The sequence below is a fragment of the Talpa europaea genome (assembly GCF_964194135.1).
Source record: "Talpa europaea genome assembly, chromosome: 4".
Taxonomy (NCBI): Eukaryota; Metazoa; Chordata; class Mammalia; order Eulipotyphla; family Talpidae; genus Talpa; species Talpa europaea.
The window spans coordinates 114508358-114517012 of NC_140070.1; positions in this window are offsets into that span (position 1 = coordinate 114508358).

The following is an 8655-nucleotide window of genomic DNA, read 5'->3' on the forward strand; positions in this document are numbered from 1 at the left end:
AACACCAGAGAAAAATAACCAGTTGGCACTTCAAAAACAGGATGTTTTCATCTGAAATGCAAATTGCTTCAAAAAACAGTTTAATCACATTTATGACATAACTGTCATATCTATCTTCGCTTGGGCTATGGTGGTAAATTAGCACAGACTTAGAGATTTTAACAACAGATGTTATTTTTCACAGTTCTAGAGGGTGGAAGGGTCAGGTCTGGGTGCCAGGAGATGGTGTGTCTGGTAAGGAGGACATGCTTCCTGGTGGGTACACCACTGTCTTCTCGGTGCCTCCTCGCGTGGTGGAGAGAGGAGTCATCTCTCTTACAGCTCTTCTGAGAGTTCTAATCCTGTCCATGAGCACTGCTCTCAAGCTCTTATCACTTCCAAATGCCATCGCATTGGGGATGGGCTTCAATCTCTGAATTTGAGGGGTACAGAAAAATATTCAGTCTATAATAACTAATATTTAACAAGTGCATGCTGCACACCAGATCTGTGCTAGGTGCTTTAAGTACAAGGTACTGTTTAGCCTTCAGAATATGAGGTCGGTTAGTATCCTGAGATTCAGAGAGGTTAAGATCCTTGCCCAAGGCCACAGAGCTGCTAACTGGAAGATCAGGGATTTGAACTCAGTCTCCCTGCAATGCCAGCACTTGCACTCAGAACTATAGACCTGGAGCCGAGCACGATCATGCCTGAGCACACTGATGAAAACACCACAGTTTCACAGACTGTTTTCTGTGGCGACACTGCATGCATTACCAGTCAGGGTGTGTCTCCTTTCTGAACCTGGTTTTTATATCAGACAGGGCTCCCATTCTCCACAGCAAGAGTTAGATAGAAGATAATACCTGTGCAGTAAGGGGACCCAGAAGTTGCCAAGATTTTGGCCAAATAGTCTCAATTTCCATGATCATCCTGGGATTCCCATGCTATCACAATATTCCATGGTCAACATGCCCATTGCTAATTGCCTGTGGTTACTTTTCCGCACAACCAGGTCCTCTTGAAAGTAGGCCCAGTTGTCCCAGCTGGCAGCACAAGGAGCAAAGGAGTGTCAGGTTTTGAAACTTCAGATATACCCGATGGTTTGTGCTTCGAAGGACACCAAAAAAATTAAACTCCTCTCGTGATATTTTCGTAGTTTGACTTTGCATCCCCTTCCTCAATGAAATTCTCTGTGACACTCACATGCTTAGGTTAGCGCTGTTCTGAGTGCTCAGGTTTCAGGGTCAGAATATTCAAATATCACATCTGTAGAAAAGTCTATTTTTATAAACTCGTCTTATGAGTTTGTTAGCAAACTTAATTCTCAAAGATCTCAATTTGGGGTTAAAGATTGCTTCTACTTTCTAAAATTGAAGCATCTAAGTGCATTGAAATCTTCATATTCTGCCTGCAAGTCGTAAAAATGTGCTTTGTAAAGGCAACAATCACAAAAGGAGGGGACCCGGCTTTAACCACTTGCCTATGCAACAGACAGGGCGTTGGGGGTTCACAGCACAAACATCCTGTAATGGGTGAGGCAGGCAACACAGAATGTGCCATGTTCCCTTTTTCTTGGATGAATTGTTTTCCTGTCAACATTTAATTGCAGGTGTTCTTCTGTGGCAAACTAACTCAGCTTCTCATAATTATATCAATAGTTTCAGCTTCTCATAATTATATCAATAGTTTCATAACGGCCAGTGATTAAGGCTTTGTTAGTCTTATGGTACTGGCTAATTGCTTTTAGCTGTAGTTTTTTTTTTTTTTAAGAGGCATGTATTATTTATTTATTTGTTTGTTTCTGTTTTGTTTTTTGTTTATACATGCACTGTGTACAGTCAGAAGTGCGGGAGGGTGAGAGAATTCACCAGAGCCAGAGCAGGGAGCAGAGCAGGCAGAAGGACCGAAGTACACTGCTGAGGGGAGCAGCGGGCGGCAGGAGAGGTCTGCGCACCATGCCGGACCCTCCTCTGGTGGCCGGGGAGCAGCCGGGGATCGAACCGGCGCCGCAGAGGCCACGGGCAGCTTCGCAACCCAGCACTCAACCGCTGCGCCACCGGGGAGGCCCTAGCTGTAGTTTTGTGATATGGGAAATCTGGGTGTGGATGTGCTTCATGTTTAAAATCTTAACTGGCTTTTATACAGCACATGCGTGTATTTCTCAAGGTTTCTACACTGAGCAGGAGTTATTTGGTGGGGGGGGGGGTCTGTGTTGGAAACCTCAGCACTAGAATGTGAGCTCCCCAATGCTTGAATTATGTTCTAGCACCTTATGAATCCTCAGCCCCTAGCATAGTGACTGGCAGCTAGTACATTCAGTAATCATACCATGTTGAGACCTGCAAAGTATAGAAGATACAATTGACTTTAAGAGATATTTCTTGAGCTATTCAGTTTTAAAAAGTAATCAGTTGCCCTTTGCAGGGTAAATAAAAAGTATCAGGCTTTTCTGCCCTTCCGCCATTAGGATTGATGTGGATCCCTGTGGTCCTGAATGCATGTCTGATGGCGGGCACCTGGAGGGGGGTGTGGGCATGCATAAGTGGGTACACCTGGGCTGAGAGACAGAGTTTATAAGGGCGGCGTCACCGGGACAACAGCAAAACCACGAGAAGAGCAGAGAAGCAGAGAGAAGGAGAGCGAAAGAGAAGCAAAAACCACCAGAGAACGCCGGAGAGCCCAGAAAGAGTGAAGACTTGCTGAGGGCTGGGAGGCTGGCAGGCCCCTGGCATCCCTTGCCAGCCGTGTACCTGGTAAATCCCAATAAAAGCCTGAAAAGCCACTGAGGGCTCCAGGACGGACTCCTCTTTTACCCCATCTGCTCAGATAATAGAGATCCTGCTCCATGTCTTCCTGCCCACTACACCCTTGTTTTCTGGAATTCGGTTCTGAGAAACTTGACAGCTATGGTGAGGAACCAGCTCTATGACCTGACATCTCTCTCAGGCTTGTTTGTCCACAGCGTTGACTGGCGCCCCCTATGTTCTCACTGAAGGTCACTGAATTGTAATTCACATTACCCCTAGCAGAAAGGCGGCCAGCCCACGGGGCTTGACCTTTGAAGCAGGTCCCATCTCCAAACTCCACCCCCAGGTTTCCTCCCTTCCTTGCTGAAATCAGGGACAGGGCTGGTGCCCACTCCATTCATCTTGCGCTCCCCTGCCCTCCTCCATGCTCCGCGAGTACTATGGGCCCCCTGCATTGTGCTCTGACATTGTCCCTCTTCACAGCTGCTGCCCCTATGGTCACCTCCTGGGATCAGTTGGAGCAAGTTGTAGTTTTAAAAAATGCTCACAGCAATATTGGCAGATATCCACACTCTTTCAAAATCTGAAAGATTCTTTCATCAAAAAGTTGGGTCTGATTCCTCCCCCTGGAATGTGGGTGAGCCTTTCTCACTGCCTCTATGAATAACAGAACATTTTGGAAAGGGTGCTGCATGACTGATGAAGCCAAGTCCAAAAAATAAATTGGGCTTTTACTTTGTTCTCACTTTGTCTTGGGAGCCCTGAGTCATCAAAAAAGAAGTCCAGGCTGAAGTCCCTGTGCTTGGAGACCCATAGGGACAAAGTCTCACGGAGCCCCACCGTTGCAGCCTCCAGCTGCCTGAATCCTCCCAGGAACAACTGCAGACACCTAAGTAGAGGTCTTCAAGTGATACCAGTCCCCGGCCTTTGAAATGTCCCAGCAGACACCACGTGGAGAAAAGGAGCTGTCTACCTCAAGCCTGGTCCATACTAGATTTGCAAGAAAAACACGTTGTTGTCTGACGTCACTAAGTGTTGGGGTAATTCGTTCCATGGCAATAGTAATTAGGACATCACAGCAAGCTGCTCACCTTGCTCCTGGTAAGACCCTAGTTTATCTGTTGTAGCAGCTGCTGAGCAGAATTAGAGAAGAGTCCTTGTTCCCACCGGTGTCAAATTTCCTTTACCAAACCACAAAGTGTGGAGGCAAGTTAACACTTACAATTTGAACCTATAGTTTCTTTCTTCTTTTTTTTCTCTTAAAGATTTATTTATTTATACAAGAACTGGGGTACAGTTCTGAGGCACGAGTGAGAGAATTCACCAGAGACAGCGGGGCGCAGAACAGGCAGACTGACCGAAGACACTGCTGAGGGGAGCAGCAGGCGCAACAGTTTTGCTAGATAGCTCTGGGGAACTGCCTGCATTCTGAGCTCCACAATGAGGATTATATAAGGATGATAAGGTTGGGAAGTTATTTCAAATGTTTTTGCAGAGCAAGGAAAATGTGGGTAGGGATCCATTAATATATCTATCTGATGTTATGTACCCAATGAGGAAAACAAAGAGGGTCGTTAAATTTACCCTATCTATTTAGAACCTTATATTTGGGGGAACTGGAGGTTTAAGCAACATTATAAATCTTGAAGTTACTGATTTGCCCAATGGTAGACATTTTCAGGTGCTGCTTTGATCATGAAAGTGCTTTCTTATGGAAAGCACTCACAAGTGCTGAGATGAAGCTGGTGCACCCCAACCCATCCCTCCAGGTTCGCTCACCTGAAGCATTGTGCAAGAGTCCAAAGCCTGTCTGGGCAGCTTTAATGGGTCCTGCCTCTCTCCTGGCATTTTGGACCCAGAGGTCCATAAAATTTGTGAAACTCTGTGGCTCACACAGACAGCAGGCCAGCACCTGGCATCTTTAACTCTCTTCCTAGGGGCTCACCACTAATAATAGTATTGCCCAGATTAAGACTGAGAACAGAGCTCTTTTTGTGCAAGTAGAAACTACCCACCTTCCAGGTTGACATTGATCCATTAATCAGTAGCATGTTCAACCATAATTATTGAGTTATGAATCCAACTATTTTTGGATTTTGCTCCAAAGGTTATGGGGAGATGAATAAACAAATGCTTTGCGGAAAACCTTGTGTCTCTCACTTCAGGCTCTCCCAGGTTAGGTTGCCTAACTGTTATAAGATGCAGAGGGGCGCCTCCCTGGTGGCGCAGCGGTTGAGCGCTGGGTTGCGAGGCTGCCCGCAGCCTCTGCGGCACCGGTTCGATCCCCGGCTGCGCCCCGGCCACCGGAGGAGGGTCCCGCATGGCGCGCAGACCTCTCCTGCCGCCCGCTGCTCCCCTCAGCAGTGTCCTTCGGTCCTTCTGCCTGCTCTGCTCCCCACTCTGGCTCTGGTGAATTCTCTCACCCTCCCGCGCTTCTGACTGTACCCAGTGCATGTATAAATAAATAAATCTAAAAAAAAAAAAAAGATAAAAACCATAAAAGTTTAAAAAAAAAAAGAAGATGCAGAGGCCTTAATTACTTGACATGTTCCTAATCATCTAGTCTGTTTCCTCACAGACATTTTTAAAAACGTCTGGCCCCTTTTTACAGCTGATTTGACAGCTAGCACATTGTTATTTTAGCGCCACCTGGGGGCAAACATTGTGCACTGCCTAGGGGCAGACAGAAAATAAACTTTCTTAACTCAGAGATGGTAACTTGTTTTTTTCTGCCCGTCTGTCCCAAATCAGGTATTCCAGCTACAATTGTTCAATTATTCAACAACCCTATGAAATAGGTACTTTTATTACTACCATGTTACAGATGGAGAAACTGAGACACAGTCAGTAAGCAGTAGAATAAGAATTTGAATCTAAACAGTTTGCTTGCAGAGCATGTACATTTTAACCGTGTTATAGAAAACTTCCCGTTTTGCTTCTATAGTTTGACAAAAAGAATTCTTGAAATATAAAGGGTAGCGTGAACATCAGTAAGAGGAAATGGAAGTCCACGAGGGAAGAAATGATTACAAGAAACACTTCAACAGACACCATGACCTCTTGGCTGGAGACTCGAGTACTGAGAGAATACAGAGCTTGCTAAACATGTTTTTGATTCTGAGCAACTGGGGAGGAGAAGATGGAAGCTTGGAGTTGGGCAATTTTTCCAAAAATTAAGATTGTGATGGTGAACTTTGGGATCATCTGTGAGCACTGACTGGTCCTGACCACCCAACATAGGCTCACTAAGTCTAAGTCACATTGGACATGTCTCACTTCCTAACAGGCTGCTGTGGAAGTGGATTTCAGCCAACCTTCTCAGCACGCCTTGTGGATAAGACAAAGGAACATAGTCATATGCACAGTTATTTTCTGGACGACGATGTGACTACCCCATTATTTATTTTTTTTCAAAGATTTATTTATTATTTATATAAGCACTGGGTACAGTCAGAAGTGCGGGAAGGTGAGCGAATTCACCAGAGTCAGAGGGGAGAGCAGAGCAGGCAGACTGATGAAGTACTCTGCTGAGAGGAGCAGTGGGCGGCAGGAGAGGTCTGCTCACCATGTGGGACCCTCACCCTGTGGCCGGGGATCGAACCAGTGCTGCAGAGGCTGCGGGCAGCTTTGTAACCCAGCGCTCAACCGCTGCACCACTGGGGAGGCCTCCCCATTATTTTTGATAATGGATGCTGGAAAGATACTTTTAGTGGTAAAAGCCAAGGGTTGGCCTTCTTTTCTCAGCACTTTAATTCACTGATTGGATGAAAATCTTGATGTCTCTACTAATCCAGAGGACAAATAGCATCAGGTAGGGAGACATGGATAAAATGTAGGAGGCTAAGTTAGGGTCCCCAAACTAAATTGAGTGAGGTAGTTGAATAGGTATTAATGTGAGGCCCTTCTCACATGTGAGGAGTGACCTGGCAGCAGTGTTGTCAACAGAAGTATAATGTGAGCTACCTATCTCATTTTAAATTTTCCAGTAGTCACATTTTTTAAAGTAAAAAAAACTAACCCCCCCAAAAAAGCCTTAGTTGAATTTTAATAATGTGCTTCATATAGCATTTTGATAATATATTTTACAAAATATACCCAGGATACTATTATTTCAACATGTAATTAGTATATAAAACTATTATTGAAATTTGTATATATATATTTTAAAGATTATTTATTTATTTATACAAGCACTGGGTACAGTCAGAAGCACGGGAAGGTGAGAGAACTCACCAGAGTCAGAGCGGGGAACAACAGGCAGACTGACGAAACACACTGCTGAGGGGAGCAGAGGGGGAAGCAGGAGAGGTCTGTGCGCCATGTGGGACCCTCACCTGGTGGCTGGGGATCGAACCGGCGCTAGAGAGGCTGCGGATAGCTTCACAGCACGGCGCTCAACAGGGGAGGCCCTGAAATTTTTATATTTTTTTTGGTCCTAAGTCTTCAAAATCAGTCGTGCCTTCTACACTCACAGCACCTGTCAATTCGCACCAGCCTCATGTGGCTACAAATTTGTGTGGCTTTTGAGGGTTCTCATGAACACTCAGCTCTGTGACCACGCTGCCCTCCAATTATGTCATTCTCGTTAGTGGAGGAACTATGCATAAAAAACCTTCTAAGCTTTGTTTTAGTGAAATAAGAAAGGGTCTGGGCTCTTTGGTATATAAATCACTGTGAAAGCTGGACTGGTGCCCACTGTAGTAACTGCATTCAGCCCTGACACTGAGCATTGGAGCAATTTCAGTAACAGAAAGACTCAAGTTTTTAAAAAGCACTACCTACTGACTTTTTTTTTTCCTGCTCTGCTTATCTGCCAGAGTCCTTGGCTGAGCCTTTTTGTTCAGGGTAGATGTAGTTACTATAGTTAGTAGCAGTTTACATTTTATTTCAAGAATAAACTCCTTTCATCCCCTTTTCTAGTAACAGCTGATGCCACGTTTCAAATTGGTTTTAAGTTTCCATATCGTTTCCCATTCGCAAAACAGTGATTTCTGAGTACTAACACTCTCTCATTCAGCATTCAGGAATGCAGCACTCTAATCAATTATGAATGCAACTGAGGACCAGGAAGTAAACATAAGAAAATTGTCTGAGTAGCCAAAATAGGTGTTAGAAACCCACAAATGTTCAAGTGAAAAAAAATTACCCTCATTATCCCCATTTTGCAGATAAGAAAACAGGTTCAGAGAAGTTAACTGGCTTAAGTCTGATCCCAGGCAAAACATCCTTTTTGCTTCATTACATACCTAGAATGACATATTTCCTTGCAAGACTGAAGACACTAATGTAGTCAGTTCTCCCACCATCACTTTTAAAAATCCTTCCACGGCTTATTTTTTTTTTTTATTTATGAATTCATGGTGACTGAGAGTGTGTTTTCTGAAGCAGACTGCTTGAGTTTAAATGCCAGTCAACGACTTGTAAGCGGTGACATGTTAACTCAATATCCTCCTCTGTAAATTGAGGATAACTCCTTCTTCCATATGCCTCATCCATATAAAGCTTTTGGACAGAACCTGGCCCATAGTAATCCTGAAGAAATATTCTTTTTACTCACTGAGTAAGAGAACATATTTTCACTGTTCTTCACTTGAAAACTCTGTAATATATTGGACCTTCTGGCTTGATGAGCCTACCATAACTATTTCCAGGCCATGGAATCCCTCTGCAACATTCCTGGACAGAAATGTTTTTTGGTAGGGGGCTTGCTGCTTCATAGATAATTCTGCTTTCGGATATCATGAACTTCTGACAAAGCAGTTAGTTGCACCAAATACAAAATCCTTGGACTCAGGATTCTGGTTTTATGATTTTCCCATCCTCTCCACCACCACCATCCTGTCTCTATGGTTTATTACAAGAAAACCTATGGAAACTTTGACATAAATCTTTCCACATTATAATGTGCTTCAGATAAAGCAGTTAA